The sequence below is a fragment of the Microtus pennsylvanicus genome, chromosome 18, assembly GCF_037038515.1.
Source record: "Microtus pennsylvanicus isolate mMicPen1 chromosome 18, mMicPen1.hap1, whole genome shotgun sequence".
NCBI lineage: Eukaryota > Metazoa > Chordata > Mammalia > Rodentia > Cricetidae > Microtus > Microtus pennsylvanicus.
In genome coordinates this window covers 8133990-8146508 of record NC_134596.1, presented here as the reverse complement: position 1 = coordinate 8146508, position 12519 = coordinate 8133990, and the positions used below count along the sequence as shown (strand labels likewise).

The following is a 12519-nucleotide window of genomic DNA, read 5'->3' as shown; positions in this document are numbered from 1 at the left end:
TTTTCACCTACTTGATAAGGCTGTGATCTTTTACCCCCTGGTAAGAAAACGGGATAAGGTCATGTCTGTGAAGATGATGGGAGCTTCATCAGGATCCATTGCCCCTCGCTTCCTCCAGCCTGGACATTCTCGAGAATGGAAGGGTAGGACGCTTGGAAGGTGTATGGGAGAGGCCAACAGATTGAGACACAAACATTAGCAACAGAGCTTCGCCTCCTGGGTGGGAAATGGATGCTGCAGCCAAAGGCAGCTAGCAGGCTCCTGGGTGGGTTCAGCGGGATGAAATTAGTGGTCTTCAAAGAAAAAAAGGCTCACGTATGTTTTTGAGTAAACCTAACAGATGCCCGGATGTCGTGTCTGTATTCTTCAGGGGGTGTGGGGTAACTGACTTGTCTGCAGCCACTTTGTACAACACATTGCAGCGACCCATTGCAAACCAATTCCTAGGGTGTGGCTTAGTGAAAATTTCATCAATGATTCAGCTTAAGAATCAAAAATCGCTATAAAATGATTACAACTTCATCTCTGCCTGATCTATACTGTTGGACAAACAAGATGGATAATTGTCTCTGTAGTTAGGGCTTAAGACAATTCTCTTTAAAAAGAAACTCTTGGCCAGGCCTCATCTCAGGAATTGAGGGTTTGGTGCCCTGTGGCACAGTATTCTTTGCAGACTTTTATGTCTTCTTGGAGATTTTTTTTTTGATCTTGTGATGTAGAGATGGTCCTGGAAGGTTCGCTGCCATCTAGTACACATTGATCTAGAGACTCAGTGACCCCTTAAGGCAGTTTGAGGCTTTGGCTTACTCAGCTCCCTTGGTTCCGGAACAGCGTCTGGGAACACAGGACCTCTTCAGACCTTTAAGCTGACTGAGTAGCTATGCCCAGAAGTCAAAAGATCACAAGTCTAATCTTCTTTTATGCACACCTGGACATCTCTCCTTGTTGGAGCCTCAACCGGTCTGGAAAACATCCAATTGAATCTATAGGCTCGAGGGACTCTAGTTCCTAAGACCATTGTCAGGCTTCTGGGTTTATGTCTCCACACTGAGTGTCTCACAGCCAAGAAGTTTCCCTCATAATAGGAACCATTGAGGAGAGCTAAAGATAGAAGCCTTGAACATGCTGGATTTGGGAGGATCAGCCTCCTGGTTCCCTCCAGCGGTTCACAACCCTCCATGATTTCATAGCCATCTATCTCCCCTCTCCCTAGCTCGCTGTCTGATTGGCCTGCTTCCCACAACCCATAATTGCACCAGTCACCCTTGACCTTCCCCTTGCTGAGCCTGATTAATAGCACAGTAGATACATTTTCTTGTTGCATCAAAAACCAATTTGGCCCGAATGGGTGAAAGACCGGCTAATGAGGACATGGTACGATCTCCATGTTGGATAAGCCCTTTCACTTGGCTGGCCTTGGGAGACGGAGGTGGGAGAAAGGGGATGATATAACCTTTGTTCAGCAAGTTTTCTCCAACTAACTCCACAACAGAATCTGGTTCTAAAGACCTCTATTCAGTTACTGTGCAGGGGAGAGCATTCCCTGATGCCTCGAGAGGTAGCAGTAAGGATCCCATTGTGGCAGGTGTTTACCCACACGAAGGCCTAGGCTAAATATTCTGGATCATAATTGTGGTGTTAAGGTGGAATATTTAGGAAGGAATGGGGGAAGGAAAAATGGAAGGAAGAGAAAGAGGGAAGGGATTAGTTGTCTGTCTTCTCTTTATGTCTTAAAATGCTGTGGGCATATGCAAAATCAGAAGTCTGCAGGTGAGTCCGGGGCTGCCCAGCCACAGAGAACATGGCGCCCATGCTTGCTGCCTCCTGGCGATGCATGGGTCCATTATTAACAGCTGTCCTGAAGGCCAGCGTTGGTGATAGTCCCTGTGAAAGACACTCACACCAGGAGATAGAGTTTCCAAGCTTGTGTAACAGTCACCAGCCAGGCTTCCTTGGCATCCTGGGGAGGTTTAACGATGCTCCCGGAAGGGGGTGTTTCTTTGCCTGACTTCTTTGAGTTTCCCTTCACCTCATACTTACCTCACAAGGGACTGAGGATCCTTTAAGACCTTCTAGTCCAGGCTCCCAGTTTACAGACAGGGAAAGTAGGGGTTGCAGATAGCAAGGGGGCTTGTCCCATGTCACAGAGTGAGTTGGCTTCTGTCATCTTTACCATTGTCAGAAAATAATTTCGGGGAAGGAGAATTACAGTGACAAACTTCATCAGGTCTTCACCATGTACCAGGACCCATGTGACGTACGTTATTCAGTGTAATCTCCTGAAGAACCCAACAACACTGGTTTTTAATCTCCATTTCTTCCATTTTTAAGACTAGGGCATCCAGCCTTTGAAGCCTCACTGTCTGGTGCCAGAGTCTGCATTTGGAGTCCCCATGATTTTCCAGCTCCAGGCCGATTTTAGTTGCCCCCACCCACACACACACATTGTTTTACAGGTGGTGATACCTGCAGTCCCCAGATAAGAACAACTTGACCAAGGTCTCTGCGGTCTAATGATCTCTGGGCAATATTATCACTTCTGAGAGCCACTAGCCCTCCGAAGCATGAGCTCCATGCCAGGGAATAGGATGTGTGTGCTACATCCCCCTCTCAGATTTTTTCCCATGATCCCAGGTGGAAGTCGGCACTACTAGAAGAGACAGTCTTAGGACTGGGGGAGTGATGAGTAACTCTTTTTTCTGCTCAGAAGTTATGATCTGAGCAGAAACCACTCAGTTCTACAACCTGATTGGCCTGATTGTGCTCAGCAAATCCAGGCACCCGTCCAGCCACATGTGCCTATGTCTCTAATCCTTACACCACACTAACCCTGCAGGTACAAAAGCCGGAGACCTGGGTACAATTCTGGCTTTTCATTAAGTGTGCCCTGCACTCTTAGGTGCTCCCGTCACCCCTGTGTGCCCCAACTTCATTGCTGGCACCCTTGTTCTTGTCCCAGCATCTTGGAAAGCAGTGAACGTATGCACGCCTGCCTGCCTGAAAACTGCTGAGTGGATGTTCTTCTACTTCTTTCTATAAGTTCCTTTTCTCCTCAGGCCTGAGGGCTGTCTCCATTGCTCCCTCCACTCGGCTCGGCACTGGGAATCCACATTTGCTGTGTTAGATGACCGCTGGGTCTGCATTTTCTTCAGACAGAGCATGGTTGGTTATTAAGTGGCTGTCAGCAAGGCCTCTTTTCCGACCAGCTCAGAAGGACAGCAGAGCCAGGCCAAGGATGCTCCCTCTAGATGCCTGTGGAGGGGAGCACCGAGGCCCCACCATGCTTGAGGGACACATATAGAGAACACTGCCTCTATACAGGTAGGCTCACTCTGGCTCCAAAACTGTGCCCCATATGCAAGAGACAGGAGAGAAGCAAGCCCAGGAAGGCTATAGTGCAAACTAAGGCTGATAATAGCCATGGAGGCGGAGGGGACAGATCAGTGGGGAAAGCAGCTGCCACACAAGTGTGCGAGCTGGAGTTTGGAACCCTTGAACCTACCTAAAAGCCAATTATCACACAAGGATGCAAAGACAGGCTCCCTGGGGTCAGTTGGCTAACTTGTCTAGCCAGAATTGGTAAGTTCTGGGGTCAGCAAGTAGATAAGTCTCAGTTAAGTAGAAAGTAACTGAGGAAGATAACTGATGTCAATTTCACACACACACACACACACACACACACACACACACACACACACACACACACACACGTGAACCCATCAGACATATATGTGCTCCCACACATGAGAACATGCACACACAACACACAGACATGCACAGGCAATGGTCACAGGCATTGGGTTCCAGGAGGCCTGGCCCTATCAATACAACATGCCCATCATTCAGGGCTGCTGGGATTTGCAGAAAGAAAGTTAATTTTGACCTTAACCAGTTTTATCTGAGTGGGGGAGTGTTGCTTCTTTCTCCAGCCTGCTCTGACTTCTCCTTATTTTGAGTCCTGCAGGATTTACAGTTCCCTGAGGGCTCAGATAGACCAATGATATTCCTTGCTGTAGAAGGCTCAGTCTTCCTCAGGCATATCCTCATCACTTCCACAGAAACAGACCTCTCAGCTGGGTGGTGGTGGTGCACGCCTTTAATCCCAGCACTTGGAAGGCAGAGGCAGGAGGACCTCTGTGAGTTCGAGGCCAGCCTGATCTACAAGAGCTAGTTCCAGGACAAGCTCGATAGCTACAGCAAAACCCTGTCTAGAAAAAAAAAGGAAAGAAAAAAGAGAAAGAGAGAGAAAGAAATGAAGGAAGGAAGGAACGAAGGGAGGGAGGGAGGGAGGGAGGGAGGGAGGGAGGGAGGGAGGGAAGGAGGGAGGGAGGAAGGGGGAGAGAGAGAGATCTCCGCATGCTCACACGTGCTTGCTCTCCCTGTAGCAATGGTTATCCCTGCAGCCTCTGAGACTGGCTCATTCTATCCGTGGTGGGTGTCCAGGCTCAGGCTGTAGTCCCATCTTTCTTCTCGAGGCTTTAAATGTATTGTGTCCCTTTGGTTTTCCCTTCCACCTCTGCCAAAGCTTCCCAAAATGGAAATTCTGGTGCCACCATTCTCCTGGACTCCAGACTCTATACCACCTGGATGTCTAAAATGCCTTCTTGCTACTCCGGAGGCTGCCACCTGTTCCGTCCTGATGGTCTTTGCCTTTTTCCCAGAGTTCTCATAACAGGCTTTATCCATGCTTCCTCCTTGGAAAGACCACTGGCAACTGTATGACCCAAGCCAGTTCTTACACAGGACCCTGCCTCCCGCAGCCTATCGCTTTACCTGAGTCTCCTTGTTTTGGCCTCACTACTTGTCCTGCCTGCGATGACACTGTAGGCTTGGGTACATACATACAATGATTCTGCTTCCCCATGGCACAGACTGAGAAATGGGCAAATCATAGCAAGAGAACTGGTAACATGTTGGTGCAATATGAAGCCTGCATCCTTGCCTCCTCTGTTTCCCCAACAGCCTTCCTTCCAGAAATGTCCATTTGTCTTGAGTTTAAAATCTGTCTTGTCAAGGAACATAGCATGTTTCTTTGTCAACCCAGATTGCTGCTCTCCCAGCCTCTCCTGCCTAGCCATCGGCTGGCATGGTTCAGGGCTTGAGATCTTTGCATCAACTCCTGGATGTTGTGTCTTTGGATGGACCTGACTTCATAACAGAAGTACGTGAGAGCCTCTGGCCTTCACCCACAAAGGTGTCCCGGTCTTGTAACATTGCCAGTCAGACACTAACCCACCTCAGAAGGTCTGAGCCGGAGAGGCCCACACTGTTATCAGTTGGTGCTCTGATAGCTCTTTTCATTTCGTATCTTCTAGTGCCGATGGTGTGTGTGTGTGTGTGTGTGTGTGTGTGATCATTTTACTAGCTCCCCTCACAGGATCCTCTTTTATTAAAAACACAAATATCACTATAAATATCTTGGTAGGGAAGTCGAAGGGGGTTTTGAAAGCAACTCGGCAAAATGATGGAATATCTATAGATATAGGCTGCTGCGCAGACAAACGGCTACAATATCAGAGGAGCCTTTTTTCTCCAAGGCAGACTTCATCTATTCGCTTTCAGATGGGAGGCAGAAGTCCAGCACATGCTGGTTTAAACTAAGACATGCCACAGGGGGAAAGGCAAGTGTGTGGAGACTATTAACATGGTGCCGTGGACCCCGAGCTACCCTTAAATTTGTGATTCTCCTGCCTCAGCTTCCTGAGTGCTGGGGTTATAGGCTCTTGCCATTACTCCTGATTAATAAGAAAATGTTAAGAAAAACGTTATATTTAGTACAAATTTGATTTCTATTTAACTGTTTCCTGCTCAGAAATTTTCTTTTATGCTTCTCTTTGAGACTGTGAAGGCCTTTTTGTTTGAGAATGTGCATGTCTACACAGCACGTTCTGTTCAAATCTCCCCCATCCCTTCCCTTGCTGTCCTTCCTTATTGGCCCACCACTTTTCCCTCCCAACTCCTCTGCCTCCACTTAGTACCACCTGTGTGCCTGAATGTTAGACTGTCCACTGCCTCTCAGGGGCCTCTCAGGCCTCCCAGGGGCCACATCCCTCAGGTGATTACTTTTTTTTTTTTATTGTTGTGTTTCTGACCCAGGCCCCTCCCTTGCTGTTGCAGTGGTTTTGTCATGGGGTTTTTGTACCTATGAAGTACCCTGATTGGTGAATACACATGGTCTCTTCATCATTGTCAATGTCTAAAACACGACCACGTTGACCGTCACGGGCAACCTCATGAGAACTCTGAGAGAGGTACAGCTGGATGCCTCTGCAGCAGACAGCAGACAAGAGCAGAGCTCAGAGGGAGCATGCAACCCGGCTGCTCTCAGACTGGGACGGGAGCACCAAGCTCTTCCGTACCAAATCATCCCTACAATACTGTGCTGTGTCTTAAGGAAACAGGTCTGTTCGTTCACCTTACTATACATTTATTTACCCAGATGCCCAGCCACCAGCTACCCACCCACGCATCCATACAGTTCAACTCTTTATTGAGAACATGCCATGTACCAAACACTGCCTAGAGTTTCTAGTTTGGGCAGGGAAAACAGAAGTAAATGGATACTTAGGATGACTTGTGACTCGTGTTGACACATCGGCACCCAGGCTTGGGACCCTGGCCAGGGAAAGCTTCCTGGAGGAAGTGACGCTGGAGCCAGATCTTCACATATGTGTGTGTGCAGCAAGCATTTATTCTTCTAAGTTTTATCAGTCTTTTTTTAAATGCATCTCTTTCTGAATGTCCCCATCTGCCGTCGTCAGCTGTGCTCCATTGTGAAGAGAGCTTGCTGATGGGGCTTGCTGGAAGAGGAAGCGCACTTCCAGGAAGGGTGGCTGGAACAGTCAGGGGCCCTGAGAAACCTGGAAACACCTAACATGTAGACTGTGCCCTGCTTTCTTATTGGCCACTGCCCATAGGAGAGGCAATACTCCTTACAGCGTGTACGGCCCTGCATTTGGTACTGTTCTGTTGCTGCTACAAAACCCCATGACCAAGGCAAGCCTATAGAAAGGATTGATTTGGGCTTATGGTTCCAGGGTTCCGGAGGGTAAGCCTCTACGCTGGCAGCAAGTGCCAGGCATGGTGGGCAAGAACAGCAGCGGAGAGTTCACATCTAAGCAGAGGAAACAGATTAGAAAATGGTACATGTCTTTAAACTCTCAAAGCTCAATTCCAGTGACACACTTCCTCCAGCAAAGCCACACCTCCCAAACTGTGCCAACAACTGGGGACCAAATATTCAAATGTCTGAGACTATGGGGAGGAGGGCGATCTCATTCAAACCACCACGTGCACATACCCTGTCCTAAGGGAACAGGCAGCCAGACAACAGGACTGTCACCAACACCCAGCTTGTGCACCAGAGTCTCTTCCTCTCGGCATTGGTTTATGGTACCCGCCGCTCACCTCCAGCCGGCTTGTCTGTTCTTTGTGTCTCAAGCTGACCCAGAGCCCTGATCAGCTCCCACAGATATTAACACACTGCCCCTACTACCGGGCTGGGGTATTTGCAGACCTGATTCATCTCTGAGCCACGGGCTCAGTGGGAGAAGCGTTTGGAGCACATGTCACCATACCTGGAATAATGCAGGTGAACGGATGAAGGGTTCTGGACTTGACTTGATATAGAATATGCAGGACCAATGGTTTTCTTGCCTGTTAAACAGATTTCAAAGCCCTGAAAAGTAAGCATACTAAGAGGCCAGGCCCCATGTTTCCCAGGACAGCAGTTCTGCCATCCCGCCAACAGTTTTTATACCGCTCTCATTCCGTCTCTTTGTTGACAAGCAGAAGGGGGCCTACATGCTGATGGCAGGTAGAGAAATGGGAGCTGCGGTGCGCTGGTCCCTCTCCACTTGGGAGTGATGCAGAGTGTGTGATGGTTCATTTGGGCCTCGGCCTTTTGAATGGATTAAGGGGGCCAGGCCAGGAGGTCCTGGCAGGTGGAAGATCAGAGCAGGCAGCATTTGACAAGCTGGAGCTGTCTGGGCCTGAGCAAACAGTTCCTCTCTGGAGAGAGGATCCAGGCTTCACTGAGCTTGTATGAGACAAGCTCCATGTGCAGGGAAGTGATGCGGACCACAAACACATTTCTCCCCCCTTGGCTCAGCAACGGCGCCCCTCCTCCACGGGCCATTTGTCTTTCGATTTCCAAGTTGCAGCCAACTCCTTCTGGCCAGCAGAAGACAGAGGCTGGGTTTGGAGAGTGGGGTGTCTACCTCGTTCTCATTTTTCGTCGTCACTGGTGCCCAGAAACCGTGTGGAGCTCTTTGTTTCCTCACCTCTGAGTATCTTCCCTGGCACTGTGCCCCAGGCTTAGCAGAACCCCCAATGCATTCTCCCATGCCGCTGCTTGTCAAAGCCCCCTATGAGGCCCCTTATCAGTTCCCTAGCAGAGGCAAGGTGGCTACGCCCTGTACACACCCTGAATTCCTGATAGGAGCGCTGGTGAAATCACAGCACTTTAATAAAGCCCAGAGCCTGCACTGTTCACGCTCATAGGGACTGACAATCAAGTTCTTATTAGGAGAGCTGAGCTCGGGGGTGGGATATCACTCAGCAGATACGTCACCTTCTAGAGAACCCATACTCTCTCAATAAGTGCCTTGTGTCTAGCATAGGACAGGTATAAGCTTTTTTTTAAGGTGATGAATGTATCCCTCTAAGTGCTGCCGAAGGAGCCTGCTTCCCCAGATACCCACGTCCAGAAGGCAGGTCACCTGTCCCAGACCCTGACCTATAAGGCAGAGACTCGGTTGTGTTCATTCCGTTTTCCCAACCCCAAGCTCAGTGCTAGGGCTATGGAGAGAGCCAGGCTGTGTATTGTTTCCACAGCCCTGACTTCTAGCTTGCTGTGTGGTCTTGGGAAAGTTGCCCAGCCTTTCCTTGTTGCTTCCCCAGTGGCAGCAGTAGGATAGGGTAGAGGCCCTAAAGAAGGCACTGTGCAGGTAGCAGCCAGAAGGAACGGGAGAATTAAGAGAGGCTGAGTCCGGTCGGCGCTGTAGATTCGCAGCTGCAGTGAGAGGGCCATGGCTTCCAGAGAGCTCAGGTGGCCAGGAAGCAAGGACATAGACCCTGGCAGTCAGGTATGGAGCCACCCAGGAAAAGATGCTACGGGAAAGTCAAGGACACCAGGAGAGATTATTTTTGTTTGGTTGGTTGTTGTTGTTGTTTTGTTTTTGAGTTTTGATCTTGTACAGTCCGGGCTAACCTTGAATTTGCTAGTTGAGATTTATCATGAATTTATGATCCTCCGGCCCCGAGAGTGTGCCACCACACCTGGCTGAGATTTTTAGAGAATAAGCATGGGGAAGATTTTGGGGAGTGTGCTATGGGATAATGTCAACGGTGCTAAGGAAAACTCTCAAGTGAAATTTAGAAATACGTCAGGCCAGCGTTCATGCTCCCCTACTGGAAGGGTCCGTCTTCTGCATCCTGTTCTCCACTTCCTGGCTGGGTCTGAAGCAGTCTCCTGAATGACCACTTTGGAGGCAGGGGCAGATAAGGGAGGGTAACAGATGCCATCCCAGGTCCCTGGTATTATCTAGGCTGATCACCTCAGTTACCCTCTTTCCTCCAAGGTACCACCTCGATCTGATGAATTTCTAGGGAGCTGGAGAATCCTCTGAAAACTTCTTAGAAGGTTTGTTCCAGGCTTCCTGCCTTTCTCAATGCTCCCCCCGAAACCCACTGGTAACTTAGGCTACATCCTGCCAGCTGCGTGCAGATGCCAGCCACGACACACCCGCACACCTGCTGACCACACTTCCGCACCGTTTCCTTGTCCACCAGCACTGAGCAGATAATAACCCCTCCTCCTACCCACTGCCAAGTCAACTAACAAGCCGCCCCCAAGGCAGGTTGAACAAGGGTTATGGGTAGCTTCCATGTCTATATTTATGGACACACATAATGAAGTTATATAATTAGCATCATGTATTACTTTCCAGGATTCTTAAAAAACATATTCATTCATCTTAACTCCCCCAGTCCCTGATGTTGCTATGCTGCTTGCAGTTAACCATGTGAGTGGAGTCTTTTATGTAAACAAATAAAACCAATAAATAATAGCATGCATCTTTACTTGATTCTGGCAACAGATGCGATCTGAACCCAGCATGGCAAGGTTGGTCTCCGTCAAGCTCCTGCGGCAGGTTTCTCTCTGTATTGGATTTCCATCGACTGCAGCTCTTCCTTGTGAATGTGTCATCTTTGGGGTCCTGAAAATCTGGAAGACACTGGCTAGGGATTATGCTGATCTTGGAAAGTCATGGCATGCCAGAGCTGGCTCTGGACTCTCTATGACCTGTAATCTCATGACTGCCGTGGACTGAGGTACTCTTGAGTAGCTTACCACGAGGAGGGGTGTGCAAGAAGGAAGAGCTCCCACTTCTGGGGAGCCTTTAGCAGGAAAGCAAAATGCAACAAGACATCCATTGTCTGGCAGGGCATTGGTACCCAGGGCATTCTGAGGCATTATAAGCCCTTTTGCAGTGTGCTTGTGGAAGAACGTGTACCCAGGGTTTTGGAAGCAGCGACTGGGCATTGTGCATACATTGTACATGCAAACTCAGTCATCACTGACTCTCGTTGCCTTTGTGCGATGTCAGGGTCCCTTAGCACAATGAAGACTAGTTACTATAGGGTGCTCATTCACCCCACCTTACCCAGGACCAGGAGGGTTCCTGGGACATGGGGTTCTCAATGCTGTGATTGGGAAGGTCTGGATATACTGGTCTCAACTCTCCAGCCCAGCTCCCATGACACACCCCAGCCCTCTGTAGCTCACCTCCTGTTCCCCACATTGAACAACGGCTCCAGTGGCCCATGGTGGTAGCTGAAGGTCCCTGCTGTCACTGGCCCCTGTGCTCTGTGTGGTCTAGAAGCCCACCCTGACACCTGTATGTCACAACCGAGTCCCTGCATTCCTTAAGGCCCAGCCAGGCATCACCCCTCTGGCGAGCCTTTTCTCACTCCCTAGATAGGGTAGCATCTCTCCTCTGTGCTTACCCCTTATGGGTCAGCGATTACTGTACCCTCTGTTCCCCTTTCTGGCTCTGTCTTATTTCTCTCTCCCACTGCCCTGGGAGCTTTGTGAAGACAGGGATGTGTTTTATGACACTTTGCTTTCCTGGCACAGTGTATCTCCAACATATATAATCCAGATAGAAGTATGGAGTAAACCTTTAAAGAGTCAATCACATAAATATTTCAGTTAATGAGCAGATGGAAGTGTAAATAGCAAACTCCAGGATAGGTGCCGGGGACTCTAAAACTTGTGTGTGTGCCTGTGGTTGAAAGGCAAGAATGGAGTGTAGTTCTCGAGAGATTGCGAGGCCACAGGCTTTCCTGAAACAAGGCAGAAAGTGTCACATCTTGATGCCTTGAAATGCCCTGTCCAGGGAAAGGGCACCAGAAGTAAAAAGGAAACGAAGAGAGCGGCATTGGCAGGTCAAGGCTTGGTAGACACTGGAGTCTGGGGATGTGGGATCGGGAGAGGAATGGACCCCACAAACCACACTGAAAGTGAGCAATTCAAATACAATAGGAAGCTAATGTAGCCTCATGGCTTGGGTGCCAGGAGACACTTAGAATGACAGGCCCTCAAGTGGAGCTGGGCCTGGGAAATAAAGGCAGGGAATAGAATGTGACCAGGACTCAGAGCACGGGGCACCTTTCAGAAAGGCCATTCCTGGGCTGCTCAGAGGGGCTGGGATGGGACAGCAGTAAGTACGACCTAGAGATGTAAGGCTGCCGTGGGCAATGCATGTGATGCCAGCCTGACTGGGGTTGCCAGAGCTGCCTGGGCCCTAGGTGGGCCTCAGCTGGAAAAAGAAATGCCCGGGCCATCTACCCAGGGCCCACCTTCTGTCTTCCTGGGCGCTCTGTGGATGGACTCTCCAGAAGGCAGCTGGGGAAGCCAGTGCCTTTTTAATCTGCTCTGAATGGAGTCTGGGGGCGGGGAGGGCACGGTGACCTCAGAGTGAGCGATGTGCATGCGGCTCCATGTCCTGTGCACAATGGGTGGGGGTGGGTGAGCATGGGGGACCACGCTGCCCATAGAATTCCTTCTCTCTTGGTCCACACCAAATGAGAGGCTGGGATTGTCACAGTGACCTTCGGTGCCGGGAGCCCAGGGTGAGGCCGACCTTGATGAATTGAACACTGGGGAAAGCGAGCGGCTCAGCTGCTCCAAGCAGCCCCCCTCCAGCCAGATGCTTGGCTTTCTTTAACAACAGCCCTTTGGCTAGAATGATCTCCCCCTTTTCATGAGGGCAGAAAACTGGCCTCAGGAAGCCAAATGACTTCAAAGCAGTTAGCACAATGCCTGGCCCAGGATCCCAAGCACAGCTGAAGCAGACCAGGTAGAAGGCCATCTGTAATATGGCTTCCACGCTCAGCTTCACTTTATCGAAGACATGGAAGCAGAGATGTTAAATCGCTTGCTCAAAGTCGCATAGCCGGCAAATGGCACCGCCAGCATCGCCTTTAGGTAGTTTGACACTCACGTTCGAGTGC

The 12519-nt window shown here is 49.8% G+C and overlaps 1 protein-coding gene across 1 annotated transcript in view; it reads left to right on the top strand.

Annotated features, from left to right (window-relative positions):
- Nav2 (neuron navigator 2) overlaps positions 1-12519 on the top strand; it is a 615193-nt gene that overhangs the window by 19449 nt on the left and 583225 nt on the right. The window lies entirely within an intron of this gene.